This window comes from Ranitomeya variabilis, chromosome 3 (assembly GCF_051348905.1).
Source record: "Ranitomeya variabilis isolate aRanVar5 chromosome 3, aRanVar5.hap1, whole genome shotgun sequence".
In the NCBI taxonomy this organism is placed as follows: domain Eukaryota; kingdom Metazoa; phylum Chordata; class Amphibia; order Anura; family Dendrobatidae; genus Ranitomeya; species Ranitomeya variabilis.
Window position 1 is genome coordinate 762,125,243 of NC_135234.1, and position 22,033 is coordinate 762,147,275.

A 22,033-nucleotide genomic window follows, 5' to 3' on the forward strand; every position below is an offset into this window, starting at 1 on the left:
GAGTAGTACGATGGATAATATGCAACATTTGATTGTTTGGGGTGCAGAATTGCCACTAATGATGAGGGGTCATAAATGTTTGTTAAGCACTGTTGCCCCTTTAAAGTTATTTTCCGATCCCGGATCAGGTCTGCCATTGCTATAGCCATTGTTTTGTTTTTTGCACCAGCTCTGCGCTATGGATAATAACTTGGAGGTAGTGATGAGCAAGCGTGCTCGAATATCGGTGTTATCCGAGTATCTTGGGCATGCTCGAATACTATGCTCGGGTCCCCGCGGCTGCATGTCTGTTGTGAACTCTGTTTCCGGGCACCCTCCTGTGGTCGTGAGTGATACTGTGTGAGTTCTCTCTTTGGGCTCCCCCTGGTGGCTCTTTTTGTTATTCTGCAGGTTTCTGGCTGGGATCAGCTGTCTCGTCATCTGCTAGTCAGGTTTCCTATTTAATCCACCTGGTCTTTCATTCCTTGCCTGTTGTCGTTGTATTCAGTGCTATTCTGATTGCTCCTGTCTACATCCGTTATCAGTCTCTCCAAGAGAAGCTAAGTTTTGTTTGCTTATTTTTGCTCATCTGTGTTCAAGATGTTTCCTAGTATATGATGTGTTTGGTCCAGCTTGCTAATATGTGATTTCCCTGCTTGCTGGTGCTCTGGGGTGCTGAGTTGCTCCCCCCACATCGTTAGTTGGTATGGGGGTTCTCGCATTCTCTGCGTGGATATTTTTGCATAGGGTTTTTTACTGACCGCACAGATCCCTTGCTATTTTCTGCTATCTAGCGTTAGCGGGCCTCATTTGCTTAACCTGTTTCATCTCTGCGTTTGTCTTTTCCTCTTAACTCACCGTTATTATTTGTGGGGGGCTTCTATATCTTTGGGGTTATTTCTCTGAGGCAAGTGAGGTCTTTACTTTCTCTCTAGGGGTAGTCAGTTTCTCAGGCCGTGAAGAGACGTCTAGGATTTCAGGAAACGTTCCACGGCTACCTATAGTGTGTGCGGTTAGGATCAGGTTTGCGGTCAGTCCAGTTACCACATCCCCAGAGCTCATCCTATTATCTTCTACTTAGCTGGTTAGATTTGTGATCCTAAGCCACTGAGGATCATAACAATGTCTCATGCAACACATGCAGGGATTGCGTGTTTGTTAGGCAATCCCCGCATGGATGTCTAAAGCCGCGAATTATGCAGTTGCGGCCCGGGGACTCGAACATATTACTCAAGCATGCCCGAGATACTGGAATAACACCCGAGCATGCTCGGATAACACGCTCGCTCATGTCTACTTGGAGGCTCTTCTATGTTAAACAAATGTAATATAGTGCAATTAGAAAGTAGAAGCTTGTCTTATGGAGACTTCTTTAAAAGCAAAAAGAAAATTAAATATAGTTTTCATTGAAATTCTATGATCTAATCCTCTGTGATTGGTGGAAGTAAGCGTTCAGTTTTCCTGCAGTGCCTCCGCAGGTTCAATGAAGGATTACACAATGATAATAATTTTTATTGCTATAGCGCCAACATAATCCACAGCACTTTACAATTCAGATATAAACTGACAATATCACACATTACAGAGTAACACATAACTCAACAGATACAGGAGGAGTGAGGGTTCTGCTGCTTGCAAGCCATAATCTATGGGGAAATGGGGGAGACAAAAAAGATGAATGGTGAAAAGTTCTTGTACGTTCCGGCCATCAGTATAATAAATGGTGGATTCACATAACGTTGCAGGATCCGGTCTCCAGCCGCTATCTGTATAAGTAAAGATACAAAGTGCTATTAAGTGCATGGATGCTGTGTATACAGATGATATAAGGAATGAGATTTAGAGGAAAATTTAAGAAGGGGAAAACGGAATAGTAAGATAAGTGATAGGCCAGTCTAAAGAAATGCATTTTAAGGCACATTTAAAACTGTGAGTATTGGGAATTAATCGAATTGTCCTGAGTAGTGCATTCCAGAGACTTGACGCAGCAGAAGAGAAGTCTTGGAGATGGGATTTGGAGGTTCGGATTATTGATGATGTTATTCTTAGGTTATTAGCAGAATGGAGGGCTTGGGTAGGGTTATAGACAGAGATGAGGGTGGAGTTGTAAGATGGTGCAGAACTGTGGAGAGCTTTGTGAGTGAAAGTGATGGGTTTATATTGGAATCTGTATTAGATGGGTAACCAGTGTAATGGCTGGCACAGGGTGGAGGCAACAGTGTAGCAGTTGGACAGGAATATGATCCTGGCTGCTGCATTCAGAACGAATAGGACAGAGGAGAGTTTAGTAAGAGGAAGACCGATCATTACAGAGTTGCAATAGTCCAGGCGAGAATGAATAAGAGCGACAAAATGAGTTTTTGCAGAGTCAAAGGTGAGAAAATGTTGAATTGTAGAGATGTTTTTGAGGTGCAGGTCATACAAGCGAGTTATTGGAAGTAGAGGGTGAAGGAAAGGCCTGAGCCAAATATGACCCCAAGACAGCGCGCATGTGAAAGCTCTCATCAAAATACTTTCTAATTTCCCTCCGTGTATGGTGATACTATGTATAACTAACAATATTAATGTAGTACAATTCCTGTATTCAGATAATTTAGAAAATATCTTAATTCGACCTTTAAGTAAAATCTGTAAGCAGAGCACTGACCAGAGAGAAGCAATCATAGACCTTTTTAATTTGGAGGGCTTCCAGTGTTTCTCAAATAAAATATATGAAAAGTCTGTAATCTAAAATATTTGATAATCTGATATCAGATTAAAGGAATCTAATCGAATAAAATATAATGAATAAAACATACAATATGATAATGCAAAATAAAATATTTCAAAGATACAAGTAATGTTACCAGCTGCAACATTGTAGCAAGGGCTAGAAATGAAGGCAAGCTGTAAATCGCATTTGTTTCCATTTAATTCTTTTCTCCCCTCTCTGTTTTCCATTACGATTTGCGCTGCCCGATCGTCAGTGATTATTCATGATTTGGGCCCATTATCTTGGACGTTTCCCTGATGGAGTCCTAAGAGCATTTAATGGTGGAGCCAGATACATCGAGAGATCTTGCTGGCTGCATTCAATATCTCTAGGTGACACTTTGTTATAAATCACATGGAAACAGTCAGCATTTGTTCTCTCCATTTTGGCTCAAAGTGAAGTTTTTGTAGAATTTGTCCAAACTCTCGGAAAGATTTCATTTCAAAAAGGTTTTCCATGTTTCATACTGTACATTTTATAACTTAGCCTTTAAGTTTATTGTACTTGATGCATAGATGTAAAACAACTTCATTCTGAAGCAATCCTACACTAGCTCATCAATATCAGATTGATAGGGGTCCAACAGACAGAACCCCCTTTGATCTGCTGTTTTCAGCTTCAACAGTGGCTGTAAGCTGTGAAAAGAACCGTTTGCAGAGTTATGTCCGATCGCAGGTGCTACAGCTCAGCTCCTATTCACTTCAATAGATGTGAGTTGTAGTACCTGTGAATGGCCACTATATGGTGAATAGAGCTGTGCTCTTCAGCTATATTCACTGTTAAAATCTAACCATTGTCCGAAGCTGAAAGCAATGGATTGTAAAGATAGGTCATCAATGCCATAATCCTGGAAAGTCATTGTAACCCAATAAGTCAATGAAAAGTGTAGAAAAAGTGCTGCACAGTAAGAAGAATGCATTCAAAACTAGAAGGGTTAATAATTTATTTTTATCAATTAACTAAATTCAAAATGAATGAACAAAAGAGAAATCTAAACTTCATCAATATTTGGCGATTGTCCATCGCCTTCAAAACAGCATTAAAGCATCAATTCTTCTTGATACACTTGCACACAGTTTCTACAGGGAGGTTGTTCCAAACATCTTGGAAGACCGACCCCAGATCTTCTGTGTATGAGGCTTGTGCGGATCCTTCTGTCTCCATGTGATCCCAGACATACTGGATGATGTGAGATCAAGGCTCTGTATGGTCAGATCATCACTTCCAGGACTCCTCATTCTTGATGACATTGGCTGGATTTTGGGGGTCGTTGTCCAGCTGCAGAATAAATCTGGAGCCAATTAGACGCCTTCTGATGGTATTACATGATGGAGAAGTTTCTGCCTGGAGTTTTCAGCATTGAGGACACCATTATACCTGACCAAATCCCAAACTCCATTTGAAGAAATGTAGCCTCAAACTTGCAGGATCCTTCACTGCTCCTACATGCTCTCATTATTGTGCCGCTCTCCACCCCCATTCGGAGAGCAACCTGCCTTCTCTTACAGCCAAATATTTCACATTGTGATTCCTCAGTCCAGAGACCTGCTGACATTTTTCTGCCTTCCCCCTCCTATGTTTTTGTACATAGTTGAGTCGCTTGTCCTTGTTTCTATGTTGAATAAAAGGTTTTGGGCTGCAATTCTTCCACGAAGACCATTTCTGGCCGGACCTCTTCGAACAGTTGATGGTTGCCGTCAGTTCTGAGTTGATGGCACTGCTGGACATCTTCCAGTTTCGAAGAGAAGTAACGTGTGTTTCATCTGCTGCACCTTGGCCAATCACTACATGCACAGTCCTCGATGTTGCTCATTTCTTGGTGTCCTCAATGCCAAGAACTAAAGGCAGATACTTGTCCATCATGTCAAACCATCAGCAGGTGTGTGATTGGCTCTAAATTTATTCAGCAGCCGGACAATGATCCCCAACATCCAGCCAAGAAAGAGGAGTCCTGGAAGTGGTTATCCGGCCCAACAGAGCCCTGATCTCAGATCTTCCAGTCTGTCTGGGATCACATGAAGACACAGTAGGATTCACACACAGAAGATCTTGTTTGGAACAACCTACTTCCAAGTTCCCTCAAAAACCGTGTGGAAGTTCATCGAAAAATACTGATAAAGGCAAAGGGTGGTCAGCAGTTATTGATGGGATTTACATTTCTCTTTTCTTCTTTCGCGTGCATTTTGCTGATAAAAAATAAACTATTAACACTTCTATTTTTTATGGCTTCTTACTTTGCAGCTTTTTTTTCTACAACTGCTTACATCTTTTGCACAGTCATGTAGGTACACAGCGACTTGACTATTTAGGTAGATTGTTACCAACTGAAACATTTTAATTGGTGCCTGAAGTTGAAAATCGTCTATACAGATTAAAGAAAAGTTAAGAATATTTGGTCTTCTATTGCTCTTGACTTGGAGGCTGGACACGATTTATGTCTTCACTTTCTTCCAGAAATCATGTAACTTATGACATTAGATTTATGTCCCTAGCTCATATTACCCAGGAGCAGGATCCAGTTTTGGAGTTGGTATAAATCTTACACATAGAGATAACTGCATGAATTTATGAAGATGACGACCCCGACAGGATGTTAACAAGCTGCACAATAGACGCTGTGCAAGGAAAACTAATGAGAACTCGTCACTTTTCCAAGATTTACAGTCATGATCCAGACCACATGTAAGCAGATCACAATAGCAAAGAAGGCTGCTCCAGTGCCACGAAGCTCAGCCCGGTGGGTTAGCAGATTGGAAAGTTGTATCTATTTTCCAGTATAGGAACTTTAAATCTAACGATAGTACGAATTAAGACCCATATATAGTAACATATACGGATACAAAACCTTGGCGATATAAGATAAAGAAACAAGACAAAAGAAGAATCTACGTCTTCGAAATGTGGTGCTGGGGAACAATGTTGTCAATACCATGGAGAGCAAGAAGAACAAACAAATAGAGTTTTTCTGTCTGTGTCTTTATTTAATTTTCACTATAGGCTTAGTAATGGGGGTGTCTTATAGACAAGGCCTCCATTATTAACCCATCGGCTTGATGTCAGCTGACATTACAAAGCTAGCAACAACCCCACAACTTTTACCCCACTTCCCACCGCACCAGGGCAAAGTGCCAGAATTGGTGCATCTATTAGATACGCCTTTTCTGGGGCAGCTGCTGGTTGCTATTTTTAGGCTGGGGAGGGACAATATCCATGGCCTCTTCCCAGTCTGAGAATACCAGCCTATATAAAGGTAAAGATAAACCAGCTCACCCCACCTTAGGCTTCTTTGGAGGCACGGAACTGCAAGGAACCACTTGTAAAATGGAGAAAAAGATGATCCAGCTTCAAAACTTGCAACATTTTATTGAATTAAAAAAGAAGTTCCATCATGAGTGTAGACACAGCTACACGTTTCGACCATCCACTGCTTTCTTGCACAAAGCTATACATGTGCTGAGTGCAATGTAATTTAAATAGCCATCGACCAATCAAAACACATATAGTCAGTCACATGATAAAGTGTCATGATTAGATAAAAACACCACATGATAATATTTGTGTAAAGACTGCACATAAACAAATAATGGCCGCGATCCGAATAACAACATCACATAAGTGTGACCGAATAAATACACGTGAATTTAACAAAATATTCAACATCAATATTGAAACATCAATTCCCATTTTAGATTGAGACCACTGGGATAGCAGGTATCCAGGTTATACATCCAAAGTGCTTCTCTGTCCAAGAGACGCTTTCTGATGTCATCGCGCCTTGGATCTGCAGCTACTCGCTCAATTCTGAAGACTTGTAGAGGCATCTCTGTTATGTTGTGAGATAAAGTGTTTTCATGAGAAATGCTGCGATTGGTGTAAGATGTGCTATTGAAGTCTATGAGGTGTTCCTATATTTTTTTTTAATTTTTCATATGGTGCAACCCACATACGATGCGGTGACATCAGAAAGCGTCTCTTGGACAGAGAAGCATTTTGAATGTATTATGTTTCAATATTGATGTTGAATATTTTGTTTAATACACATGTATCTATTCAGTCACACTTTAGAAAACCGCGTGGGGACCCCTCTACTTTTGACAACCAGTCAAGATAAATCTGACAGCTGGGGGATGCGGCCTGCAGCTGTCTGCTTTAGCTTGGCTGGTTATCAAAAATGAAGGTGACATCAGTAGGGTTTTCTCAGTTTACAGGGCCTGGTTCTCACAAGGGAAGGGCTGCTGTGAACTGAAATAACCTTACTTTAAAGTCACGTGAGTTCATAGCAGCTGGTTCTCATGCTATGAAGTGCCAGTGCCGGATTGATGAATAACCGCGAGTCTGACAGGATCCCAGCATTAATAAGTCCAGCACTCGAGCTACCATGAGACCCGGTGGCTGTGAACTCAAGTGACCTTAAAGGTTACCAGAGTTCACAGCCACTGGGTCTCACGGCAGCTGCGAGACCCAGAAATCTTATGGGAAACTTTGGCGGACACTTTTAGGTTACTTGTGTTTCTAGCTGCTGGAACCCATGGAAGCTGTGAACTAAGGTTACCTTGGGTGTGTATTTTACTGTACTTTTTAATAAATAAATGAAAAAAAATGGCGTGGGGTTATCATAGGGAAGACCCCCCCAAAAAATGAAGTGGGATCTCCCTGATATATACAAACCAACAAAGGATATCGATACAGCTGCGGGCTGAAATTAATAGGCTAGAAAGGGGCCATGGATATTGGCCCCTTCCCAGACTAAGAACATCAGCCATCCATAAGATGCGCCAATCCTGGCACTTAGCCTCGCTCCTCCCACTTGCCCTGGTGTGGCAAGTGGGATAATAGGTGTGGGGTTGCTGTCAGCTGTTTTATGGCTGCTGACATCAATCCCACGGGTTAGTAATAGAGAGGTGTCTATAAGACACCCCCATTACTAACCCTATAGTCAAATGCACTAAAAACAGAGCCAGAGTAAAGTCTGTTAATAGAAATATACACATAAATTCCTTTATTTGAAATAAAAACTCCCCGACCCAGTTATTCAAGAAAAATTAAAATAACAAAGCAAAGTTATGTTCACCTTTACACCGATAATCCATTAATGACTATGTCCCTCAACGACCTGAATGGCTTGGAGAGCGGTTACATCACTGATGCGACCTCTCACCATGCCAGCTGGCTCACACCACGCAGAGATTGATAATGTTGATAATGCAGCTGCATGTGACCGGCATAACCTTAGTGATGCCACCGCCGGTCACAAGCAGAGCTTCTCACTGCTCCCCAAACCATCCGGATCAAATAAAGGAGTATGTGTGTTTATTTCAATTAAAGGACTTTACTTTGTCTCTGTCTTTATTACATTTGACCATGAGATTACTAATGGGGGTGTCTTATAGACGCCTCTCCATTACTAATGATGTCAGCTGACAATACAAAGCTGATATCAACCCCAATACCATTACCTCTTCACCAGGGCAAGTGGGAAGAGCCGGTCAAATGTGCCTTTTCTGGGGCAGCTGCAGGCTGCTATTTTAAGACTGGGGAAGGCCAAAATCCATGGCCCCTTCCCAGTCTGAAAATACCAACCCCCAGCTGTCTGCTTTAGCTTGGCTGGTTGTCAATGAGGGCTAACCTTTGCCATTTTTTAAATGTTTTAAATAATTAAAAAATATTGCGTGGGGCCCCTCTATTTTTGACAAACAGCCAGCGAGACCGGGCTATCATCGAGACACAGATGACAGCGTGGGAAACACAGGATGTTCTTGATTCATTTCAATGGAGTCTGGGTTGGAGTTTGGGTACCGTTCTGGTACCCAAACCAAACTTTTTTTTTATGTTCTGATGGAACCGAACATCCATGGGTCTGCTGATCACCAGTAATATTTTTACAATAAAAATCGTCATGAAGTCCATTATTGTTGGACAAAACTAAGGAACTGTATATTATTTTAATATCTAGATCTCCAGTGGTGTTTACTATGGCTATGCTGCGAAAAGTACCAGCTCTACCCTATTCACAAGCATATTATCCACATGCGTTGACCACCATCTTGAGTACTAGTAGCGTATCGGGTACTGTTATTGCTCGGCCTGCTCAGTCTTTCTTATGAAGCCTCGTTATCTTATGACCTTTCACTACAGCTTGGAGAATTAAAAAGGAGTTCAGCTGTTATGTACCCACAGTGCTAGGACAGGAGCATAGGAGTTAGGTTACCTCCACATAATCCCCTACTGAGAACGAAGATTAACTCCTGAAATTCTTTATCTAAAAATTACTAAAATTTAAAAGTGCAATAACTGTCCTATTGTCCTGTTTATTTAGTCTATGGAGTGAGGTATAATTCCCATCCTCAACTACCCACAGATGTCCTCCTTATACAGTGAAGAAAGACTCACACTTTAAGCTACAAAGAAGAATGTCAAGAGAAAATTCAGTCAATTTACTTGATAAGAAGAAACTGTACGGCTAGGATTACTATTTATTTTACTAACACACTACCCAATGAGTAAAACTAATTTTACTATGATACTGCCTGTCACGGGGTCCTTCTTCGATACCACACAATCAACCGAGCAAGAGAATAATGAACAATTCCAAAAGCTATATTTAGGAAAAAACACAAAAGGTCCATATACGATCCACCACACAAAGGATAAGATAGTCCAGAAGCCGAATGCAGTTCAGTAATCGGATAAATGTCCAAGGAGATGAGAGTCCAATAATCCGGGAGACAGAGGATAAAAAATGGTCCATATGCTTCCCCTTCTCTCTGATGTGCTGTGTTCACATCATCATTCCACACAAGACTGATCTGTGTGTCCCCTCCCTGATTTTTACAAGTCCCTCTCATTCACAGGTTATGGGGGTGGGTCTCAGGGGCTCATTGTTTCAACAAGCTAGGTCAATATGTCATTAGCATATTAGCAAACAACATTATTCACTGATCCTTTGGAGAGATAACAATACAGAACTGTGGGGAGAATATCAGATGGCAAATAACAGCCATTCATCAATTAGCAAATAACTCCTTCTACAAGAAAACAACATGAAAATAAGTAAAATAGAAATATACACAAAAATGATACCCACATAGCATATCACACCATCACAACCTCTCCCCCCTCATAATAAGTGAGCACGCTATGAGGTCTACACAGACCTCTGGCCTGCTCACTTTAGTCCACATTGCTCAATAGTTTATAGTTCCTTGAACAGTGGCAGGGGTTGCAATAATGTCTGGGGTCCTGGCTTTATGGTCATACCAGGCTTTTTGACTGGACTGGGCCATTCGCTGATGTTCATTAGCCAAGGTAGCTAGCTGGGCGAGACAGTCTCTGAACTCTAGAACGTAGGGAATGATGGGCGTTACGGTATCTGCGATATCTCCCTCCAATTGTTTTTTCAGAAGAGAGAGGCCCACGGACCTTCTGCTCCCACAAAATGACTTTGTAACTCCCCAATGTCATTTCCAAGGAGGATATCTGCAGGAAGTCCTCCCATAACTCCAATCCAACAGTTTTTCTCCAAAACCATAATCCAAACGTACCAAAGCTCGCTGTATATATTTGCGGACACCCCACGCCAGGACAATGGGAATTCCCGGGCCCTGGTGAATTGCCTCGGGTCGAACCACACGGGGGGCAGCGATAGTCAGAAATGCCCCGTGTCTCTAAATCCCGACACTTTGTATCCATCAATTAAGACATCCTGCATGTGGCAATGCTGTTGCTGTGTATTTCTGATGGACAAAGGCCGGAGTCCGTACACTCCAGGAGGGGTATCTATAGTGCCGTGGTCGGTGGTCCACTCTGGTGGGGGTGTTGGTAGCTCTTCCTCAGGCGGGATGGAGTGCACAAGATGCACTGGACGAGGTGGGGCTGCGAGGGGCTTCCTCCGAATCCTTGAGGGACAGCCAGACTGCAAATGTCCAGGTTGCCCACACCCATAACATCTCCTCTCTGTGATACCCCCAGGTCGTGGTCGGAACTGTTGGGGCCCAGGAGTGTGAGGTGTGATTGTCATCGGCTTGCGACTAGGTGGAAGGGCAGATATAATCGGAGGGGGATGGGGCACAGGAGCAGGCCATGGTTCATTGTCCAGAAGCCTCCTCCATTGTGGTCGGATAGTAAGGGCTTCATCGGCCAGGGCTGCAGCTCTATCCACGGTACACGGAGTGCGCTCCCGGACCCATTCCCATACCTCTGCGGGCACTTGGCAAGAAATTGTTCTATAAGGAACGCCTGTATAACATCTTCCACAGTAAAGGTGTTTTCTGCTTTCAGTCATCTCTGACATGCCTGGGACATCTTATGTGCATACATCCTAAACGATCCCCCCGTGGTGCATGGGAGGTCTCGGAACTTGGCCCTATATGAGCCTGGGGAGATAGCATGCTAATCCAGGATAGTCTGCTTTACAATGTTATAATCCCAATTCTGCTATGAGTCAATGGTTCGGTAAGAAGATCGTAAGAATATGGGAGGCCCCGGACCGGACCACGAAGCCCATCGGACCGGGACAGCAACGGGACCGCCCCTGGGTGAGTATAGTCTAACCTTTTTCTTACCTTTCAGGTTACATCGGGGGCTTATCTACAGCATTACAGAAAGCTGTAGATAAGCCCCTGATGCCGGTGGCCTTATCTCATATATGATTTTTGGGGTGACAGATTCCCTTTAAAAACGTACGCGTTTCAACGGAAAAACGTCCGTCTTAATCATTGATTATGTTAAAATACGAATGTTTTTAATGTCTGGACTATGACTTAATTGTTTTAATATTATTTGAAGCTATGGATTAAAAAAAATGGATTTTATGGACTTTCAAGTCCTATAATACTGCTCCTATGTACAAGAATGTAACTACTATAATACTGCTCCTATGTACAAGAATATAACTACTATAATACTGCTCCTATGTACAAGAATATAACTACTATAATACTGCTCCTATATACAAGAATATAACTACTATAATACTGCCCCTATGTGCAAGAATATAACTACTATAATACTGCTCCTATGTGCCAGAATATAACTGCTATAATACTGCCCCTTATGTTCAAGAATATAACTACTATAATACTGCCCCCTATGTACAAGAATATAACTACTATAATACTGCTCCTATGTACAAGAATATAACTACTATAATACTGCTCCTATGTACAAGAATATAACTACTATAATACTGCTCCTATGTACAATAATATAACTACTATAATACCGCTCCCTGTGTACAAGAATATAACTACTATAATACTGCCCCTATGTACAAGAATATAACTACTATAATACTGCTCCTATGTACAAGAATATAACTACTATAATACTGCTCCTATATACAAGAATATAACTACTATAATACTGCCCCTATGTGCAAGAAAATAACTACTATAATACTGCTCCTATGTGCCAGAATATAACTGCTATAATACTGCTCCTATGTACAAGAATATAACTACTATAATACTGCTCCTATGTACAAGAATATAACTACTATAATACTGCCCCTATGTACAAGAATATAACTACTATAATACTGCTCCTATGTACAAGAATATAACTACTATAATACTGCTCCTATGTACAAGAATATAACTGCTATAATACTGCTCCTATGTACAAGAATATAACTTCTATAATACTGCCCCCTATGTACAAGAATATAACTACTATAATACTGCCCCTATGTACAAGAATATAACTACTATAATACTGCTCCTATGTACAAGAATATAACTACTATAATACTGCTCCTATGTGCCAGAATATAACTGCTATAATACTGCCCCTTATGTTCAAGAATATAACTACTATAATACTGCCCATATGTACAGGAATATAACTACTATAATACTGCTCCTATGTACATAAATATAACTACTATAATACTGCCCCTATGTACAGGAATATAACTACTATAATACTGCTCCTATGTACAAGAATATAACTACTATAATACTGCCCCTATGTACAAGAATATAACTACTATAATACTGTCCCCTATGTACAAGAATATAACTGCTATAATACTGCCCCTTATGTTCAAGAATATGACTACTTTAATTTTCAATATAAAACAGCACTTTTGTAATGAACTAGTGCCGCTAATTTTTCTCATGCCATATTCTTGTTCTTTTTACTGTGCAAAATTCTTTTTAATGCACATTGACAGCACGTTTGCTCACTGGTTCTGATCACATGTGATAATCTGCCAACAGAGCGCACCGTCTTTGCACATTGTAAGAAGCTTACCTGGTGAACATGAAAAGCAGGTACCAGCCAAGCCCCTGCAACTGGTCTCTTCTCACCCGGTAATCTCCTTACAATGTGCACTGTCAGTGTGCTCTGTTGTCACCTTGCTACTACTGATCAGAAATGGTGAGAAAGTGCACTGTCACTGTGCATATTCCGCAGTGATAATAATTTACTGAGCATATGTCATCATTGACAAACAATGCATGCTCATTAGAGCAGGGACTAGCCCAGACCCTGAAATAGATGTGACTAACGATGCTTTGTTTCAAGGTGGGAAAAAAAATGCAAGAGTTGCTGTTTTTAGGTTGTTGCATTTCTTTTTTTTTTTTTTTAAAAGTGCAATGAAAATACTGTAGGCATCCCAACTAGTGTTGAGCGATACCGTCCGATACTTGAAAGTATCAGTATCGGAAAGTATCGGCCGATACCGGCAAAGTATCAGATCTAATCCGATACCGATACCCGATACCAATACAAGTCAATGGGACACCAAGTATCGGACGGTATCCTGTATGGTTCCCAGGGTCTGAAGGAGAGGAAACTCTCCTTCAGGCCCTGGGATCCATATCAATGTGTAAAAGAAAGAATTAAAATAAAAAATAGGGATATACTCACCTCTCCGGCGCAGCCTGGACTTTACCGCCGTAACCGGGAGCCGTTGTACCTAAGAATGCGCGCTTGAAGGGCCTTAGATGAGGTCACTGCGCTCTGATTGGTCCGTAGCGGTCGCGTGACCGCTACGCGACCAATCACAAAGCCATGACGTCACCTAAGGTCTTTCAAGCGCTTGAAATACCTTAGAAGACGTCCGCAGCTTCTGTTTGGTCGCGTAGCGGTCGCGTGACCAATCACAAAGCAGTGACGTCTTCTAAGGTATTTCAAGCGCTTGAAAGACCTTAGGTGACGTCACGGCTTTGTGATTGGTCGTGTAGCGGTCACGCGACCGCTACGGACCAATCAGAGTGCAGTGACCTCATCTAAGGCCCTTCAAGCGCGCATTCTTAGGTACAACGGCTCCCGGTTACGGCGGTAAAGTCCAGGCTGCGCCGGAGAGGTGAGTATATCCCTATTTTTTATTTTAATTCTTTCTTTTACACATTGATATTAATCCCGATACCGATTCCCGATACAACAAAAGTATCGGATCTCGGTATCGGAATTCCGATACCGGCAAGTATCGGCCGATACCCGATACTTGCGGTATCGGAATGCTCAACACTAATCCCAACATGTTATCAACATAAATGTCAGGTTTCTGTGCAGAAAGGAAGCCTTCTCTCAACTCCACTCCAAAGACATATGAGTCTCGGAAATTGACCGCTAAATTTTTTCAATTTTTGTTTACAAATGTGATAATTTGTTTAAGCCAATAAAACAATAAAACTTCATGTACAAGTTTGGTATCTCAGTGATTGCACCATCTTGCAAAATCATATTGCGAGGTTGTTTTTCACCATGCAGTTCCCACAAAAAATGGCCTTCGCCCCGCCGTGGCTGCGATCGCTCTGATTGGCTGTTGAAAGTGAAACAGCCAATCAGAGCAATCTGTATTATTTCACCTATGAAAATTGGTGAAATATTACAATCCAGCCATGGACGATGCTGCAATAGCATCGGCCATGGCTGGAGACCCCGATCTGGCCCCCCCCCACCGTCCGACGGCGTCGATCTGCAGCCGCCGTCAGTGTTCCCTACCCCTCTGTCCTGTCCTAAGCGCCTTCCTCTCCCCTGTGAGGTTCTATCACAGCGATCAAAATAAAAAAATAGTAAATAAACCCCCCCCTTTATCACTCCCATAGGTAGGGACAATAATAAAATACAGAAAATATATTTATTTTTGTTTTTTCGTTAGGGTTAGGGGTAGGGTTGCACTTAGGGATAGGGTTGCACTTAGGGATAGGGTTGCACTTAGGAATAGGGTTGCACTTAGGGATAGGGTTGCACTTAGGGATAGGGTTAGAATTAGGGTTAGGGTTACAATTAGGGTTAGGGTTAGGGTTAGAATTAGGGTTAGGGTTAGAATTAGGGCTAGAGTTGGAATTAGGGTTAGAATTAGGCTATGTGCACACGGTGCGGATTTGGCTGCGGATCCGCAGCGGATTGGTCGCTGCGGATTCGTAGCAGTTTTCCATTACGTTTACAGTACCACGTAAACCTATGGAAAACCAAATCCGCTGTGCCCATGGTGTGGAAAATACAGCACGGAAATGCTGCGTTGTATTTTCTGCAGCATGTCAATTCTTTGTGTGGATTCCGCAGCGTTTCACACCTGCTCCATAATAGGAATCCGCAGGTGAAATCCACACAAAAAACACTGGAAATCTGCGGTAAATCCGTAGGTAAAGCACAGTGCTTTTACCTGCAGATTTTTCAAAAACGGTGCGGAAAAATCGGCACACAAATCCGCAACATGGGCACATAGCCTTAGGGTTAGGGTTGGAATTAGAGTTAGGGTTGGAATTAGGGATAAAACTAGGGTTAGGGGTGTGTTGGGGTTAGGGTTGGGATTAGGGTTAGGGGTGTGTTGGGGTTAGTGTTGGAGTTAGATTTGAGGGGTTTCCACTGTTTAGGCACATCAGGGGGTCTCCAAACGTGACATGGCGCCACCATTGATTCCAGCCAATCTTGGGTTGAAAAAGTCAAATGGTGCTCTCTCCCTTCCGAGTCCCGACGTTTGCCCAAACAGTGGTTTACCCCCACATATGGGGTACCATCGTACTCAGGAGAAACTGGACAACAACTTTTGGGGTCCAATTTCTCCTGTTACCCTTGGGAAAATAAAAAATTCTGGGCTAAAAAAATATTTTTGAGGAAAGAAAACGTATTTATTATTTTCACGGCTCTGCTTTATAAACTTCTGTGAAGCACTTGGGGGTTAAAAGTGCTCACCACACATTTAGATAAGTTCCTTTGGGGGTCTAGTTTTCAAAATGGGGTCACTTGTGGGGGGTTTCTACTGTTTAGGCACATCACGGGCTCTGCAAACACAACGTGACGCCCGCAGAGCATTCCATCAAAGTCTGCATTTCAAAACGTCACTACTTCACTTCCGAGCCCCGGCATGTGCCCAAACAGTGGTTTAACCCCACATATGGGGTATCAGCGTAATCAGGAGAAACTGGACAAGAACTTTTGGGGTCCAATTTCTCCTGTTACCCTTTGGAAAATAAAAAATTGTGGGCTAAAAAATTTTTTTTGATGAAAGAAAACTTATTTATTATTTTCACGGCTCTGTGTTATAAACTTCTGTGAAGCACTTTGGGGTTCAAAGTGCTCACCACACATCTAGATTAGTTCCTTGGGAGGTCTAGTTTCCAAAATGGGGTCACTTGTGGGGGAGCTCCAATGTTTAGGCACACAGGGGCTCTCCAAACGCGACATGGTGTCCGCTAACGATGAAGATAATTTTTCATTCAAAAAGTCAAATGGCGCTCCTTCCCTTCCGAGCCTTACCATGTGCCCAAACAGTGGTTTACCCCCACATATGAGATATCTGTGTACTTAGGAGAAATTTTCCAACAAATTTTAGGATCCATTTTATCCTGTTGCCCAAGTGAAAATGAAAAAATTGAGGCTAAAAGAATTTTTTGGTGAAAAAAAAGTACTTTTTCATTTTTACAGATCAATTTGTGAAGCACCTGGGGGTTTAAAGTGCTCACTATGCATCTATATAAGTTCCTTGGGAGGTCTAGTTTCCAAAATGGGGTCACTTGTGGGGGAGCTCCAATGTTTAGGCACACAGGGGCTCTCCAAACGCGACATGGTGTCCGCTAAAGATTGGAGCCAATTTTTCATTCAAAAAGTCAAATGGCGCTCCTTCCCTTCCGAGCCCTGCCGTGCGCCCAAACAGTGGTTTACCCCCACATATGAGGTATCAGCGTACTCAGGACAAATTGGACAACAACTTTCATAGTCCAGTTTCTTCTTTTACCCTTGGGAAAATAAAAAAATTGTTGCTAAAAGATCATTTTTGTGACTAAAAAGTTAAATGTTCATTTTTTCCTTCCATGTTGCTTCTGCTGCTGTGAAACACCTGAAGGGTTAACAAACTTCTTGAATGTGGTTTTGAGCACCTTGAGGGGTGCAGTTTTTAGAATGGTGTCACTTTTGGGTATTTTCAGCCATATAGAACCCTCAAACTGACTTCAAATGTGAGGTGGTCCCTAAAAAAATGGTTTTGTAAATTTTGTTGTAAAAATGAGAAATCACTGGTCAAATTTTAACCCTTATAACTTCCTAGCAAAAAAAATTTTGTTGATGTAAAGTAGACATGTGGGAAATGTTATTTATTAACTATTTTGTGTCACATAACTCTCTGGATTAACAGAATAAAAATTTAAAATGTGAAAATTGCAAAATTTTCTAAATTTTCGCCAAATTTCCGTTTTTTTCACAAATAAACGCAGAAATTATCGACCTAAATTTACCACTAACATGAAGCCCAATATGTCACGAAAAACAGTCTCAGATTTGCTAGGATCCGTTGAAGTGTTCCTGAGTTATTACCTCATAAAGGGACACTGGTCAAAATTGCAAAAAATGGCCAGGTCATTAAGGTCAAAATAGGCTGGGTCATGAAGGGGTTAATTATGTATTTCTACAAGTCGTTCCCCCAAAATACAAGCCCTCATATGGCTTTATGGACGGATAAATAAAAACTATATGGTTCTTGGAAGAAGGAGAGGAAGTTACAAAAGTGCAAAACAAAAAATCGCTCTGTCCTTAAGTGGTTAAATATTTAATATACAATTTCTTATAGTGTTGTATATAAAAAGAAAAAAGGGTTAATGCAAGTAGTTCTCTAGGAAGTCATGGGAAATAAAGAGGTTACATTGTTACATTGCATCCAGTAACGATGATACATTGTATCATATGCAGTCATAGTGTTGTAGGTCGGCTGCCGTACATGTGACCTCTGAACCCTCACTGTATCTGTTTCCTAAATCTGTTAAAATTGGGCATTTTGCTCAATATGTTTCTACTGTCAAGATGAAGAATATGAGACCAGTGCAGAACCCCTACTGGTCACATCCCTGACTGGGGAAGGAATGTGCAGGACACAGGGGTCAGACTAGACGAGGATGTCAAAGGTTCATAGGGAAGACTGTCCAGATAATGGGAAAAAGATTAAAGAAAGGGAAAAATCTAGATTAAAGTCTTTTTTCTGAGAATAAAAATTCTAAAATGATTTTCTTTTGTCATGTCAGAGGTTGCATGAGAGAAAACATTTTGGTGTCCCCAAGACAACACTTCTTGTTCATCTATTCTGTAAGCAAAGTGATCTATACTGTACCATGTTCTGTTCATATTTTATTATAGTAGTTTCAGTTCATTATTAAGCACATGGTCAGTATAAGGCCATGTTCACACAGTGCGTTTTTTACCGCGGAACCGCAGCGGTTCTGCCGCTGCGGAACCGCTGCGGTTCCGCAGCTGTTTTCCATGCAGGGTACAGTACAATGTACCCTATGGAAAACAGGAACCACTGTGCACACGATCCTGAATTTCCAAAAAAAAGCCCCGCTGAATAGCTGCGGGAAAAAAGAAGGAGCATGTCACTTCTTTGTCCGAAACAGCAGCGGTTCTGCACCCATAGACCTCCATTGTGAGGTCAAACCCGCAGTAAAACCCGCAGATCAAAAATATATCTGCGGGTTTTATTGCGGTTTGTGGTGCAGAACCGCTGCAGCAGGAAGTGCGGGGAAGTGGCCGGAAGTGCGTGGGCGGAAGTGCTTGGGCGGAGAGACATGGAGGCATACCGTCGCATGGGGATCGTGTCGGCCGTTTGATTGATTTGGTATGTATGTGTGTGTGTGTGTGTGTGTGTGTGTGTGTATGTGTGTGTGTGTGTATGTGTGTGTGTGTGTGTCCCCATGCGACGCTAGTGCCACCATTGTGCTAAGTCGCCGTATGGGACTACTACTCCCATCCGGTATTAGGATGGGAGAGTTGTCCCTGTGTCCGGCGACTTAGCACAGTTGTAAAGTTACACAAAACACACACAATACACATACATGACACACAGTACATACAACATATAACAGAGTATATACTCACCAACAGCACACTGGTAGGCGAAGCCCTCGATCCCCTAGATAAAATCCCAAAATAAAAAATCAAATTCATACTCCCTGTCCGCAGAATCCATAAAACGAGTGTCCAACGCCGATTGGCTGCTCTCTGGCGATACACTGCCAGGAGCGAAGCTCCTAGCAGTGTATCGCGTACTGTTCCGGAGTTCAATGGCTCCGGCGTCTCGGTTAACGGCAGTACAGCTGCGTTGAACTTTCCCACGCAGCACTGCTGTTAAGCGAGAGTGCCGGGGTCAATGACCGCCGGTAAACTCGCTCGCGCATGCGCAGTGACACACCGACAGGAACTATGGCTCCTGTCAGTGTGTTATACGTTATATACACTCACTGGCCACTTTATTAGGTACACCTGTCCAACTTCTTGTTAACACTTAATTTCTAATCAGCCAATCACATGGCGGCAACTCAGTGCATTTAGGCATGTAGACATGGTCAAGACAATCTCCTGCAGTTCAAACCGAGCATCAGTATGGGGAAGAAAGGTGATTTGAGTGCCTTTGAACGTGGCATGGTTGTTGGTGCCAGAAGGGCTGGTCTGAGTATTTCAGAAACTGCTGATCTACTGGGATTTTCACGCACAACCATCTCTAGGGTTTACAGAGAATGGTCCGAAAAAGAAAAAAAATCCAGTGAGCGGCAGTTCTGTGGGCGGAAATGCCTTGTTGATGCCAGAGGTCAGAGGAGAATGGGCAGACTGGTTCGAGCTGATAGAAAGGCAACAGTGACTCAATTCGCCACCCGTTACAACCAAGGTAGGCCTAAGAGCATCTCTGAACGCACAGTGCGTCGAACTTTGAGGCAGATGGGCTACAGCAGCAGAAGACCACACCGGGTACCACTCCTTTCAGCTAAGAACAGGAAACTGAGGCTACAATTTGTACAAGCTCATCGAAATTGGACAGTAGAAGATTGGAAAAACGTTGCTTGGTCTGATGAGTCTCGATTTCTGCTGCGACATTCGGATGGTAGGGTCAGAATTTGGCGTAAACAACATGAAAGCATGGATCCATCCTGCCTTGTATGGAGCATCTTTGGGATGTGCAGCCGACAAATCTGCGGCAACTGTGTGATGCCATCATGTCAATATGGACCAAAATCTCTGAGGAATGCTTCCAGCACCTTGTTGAATCTATGCCACGAAGAATTGAGGCAGTTCTGAAGGCAAAAGGGGGTCCAACCCGTTACTAGCATGGTGTACCTAATAAAGTGGCCGGTGAGTGTATATGTGTGATACGTGGCACTGAAATACGTGATACGTGGCACTGAAATACGTGATACGTGGCACTGAAATACGTGATACGTGGCACTTAAATACGTGGCACTTAAATACGTGATACGTGGCACTTAAATACGTGATACGTGGCACTTAAATACGTGATACGTGGCACTTGAATACGTGATACGTGGCACTGAAATACGTGATACGTGGCACTGAAATACGTGGCACTGAAATATGTGGCACTCAAATAAGTGGCACTTAAATACGTGATACGTGGCACTTAAATACGTGGCACTTAAATACGTGGCACTTAAATACGTGATACGTGGCACTTAAATACGTGGCACGGAAATACGTGGCACTGAAATACGTGGCACTTAAATACGTGATACGTGGCACTTAAATATGTGGCACGGAAATACGTGGCACTGAAATACGTGGCACTTAAATACGTGATATGTGGCACTTAAATACGTGGCACTGAAATACGTGGCACTGAAATACGTGGCACTTAAATACGTGGCACTGAAATACGTGGCACTTAAATACGTGATACGTGGCACTTAAATACGTGGCACTTAAATACGTGGCACTGAAATACGTGGCACTTAAATACGTGGCACTTAGGCTATGTTCACATTTGCGTTGTGCGCCGCAGCGTCGGCGCCGCAACACACAACGCAAACAAAAACGCAGCAAAACGCATGCACAACGCTGCGTTTTGCGCCGCATGCGTCCTTTTTTTGATTGATTTTGGACGCAGCAAAAATGCAACTTGCTGCGTCCTCTGCGCCCGGATGCGTGCGCTACAGTGACGCATGCAGCGCAAAACGCAAGTGCGACGCATGTCCATGCGCCCCCATGTTAAATATAGGGGCGCATGACGCATGCGGCGACGCTGCGGCGCCCGACGCTGCGGCGCAGACCGCAAATGTGAACGTAGACTTAAATAGCTGGATAGAGCTGGATCCGCGGGCTGTGATCTGGCCTACGCTCAGCACTCTGCGGAGCGCTGTCATTCAAAACACGTCCACTCATTTTGGTGTTTAGTCCCAAAATGGAGGATGGAAGAAGAAAAGGGTTGGACAAGGAAATGGCATCATTTCTTTTTTTTTTTTCCCCCACTGCAGTTAAAGCTTTATTTGTGTCAAACACAGACAATCTGCAGAGAAAACTGCATAAAAAACGCATCAAAAACCGCATCAAAAACGCATCAAAAACGCACCAAAAACGCACCTGCGTTTTCTGCCAAGAGCTGCGGTTTTAGTCCTCAAAAAAAAGGATTGAAATCAGGAACGTGTGAACATACCCTTATAGTAGTTATATTCTTGTACATAGGAGCAGTATTATAGTAGTTATATTCTTGTACATAGGAGCAGTATTATAGTAGTTATATTCTTGTATATAAGGAGCAGTATTATAGCAGTTATATTCTTGTACATAGGTGCAGTATTATAGTAGTTATATTCTTGTACATATGAGCAGTATTATAGTAGTTACATTCTTGTACATAGGAGCAGTATTATAGTAGTTATATTCTTGTACATAGGGGCAGTATTATAGTAGTTATATTCTTGTACATAGGGGCAGTATTATAGTAGTTATATTCTTGTACATAGGGGCAGTATTATAGTAGTTATATTCTTGTACATAGGGGGCAGTATTATAGTAGTTATATTCTTGTACATAGAGGCAGTATTATAGTAGTTATATTCTTGTACATAGGAGCAGTATTAT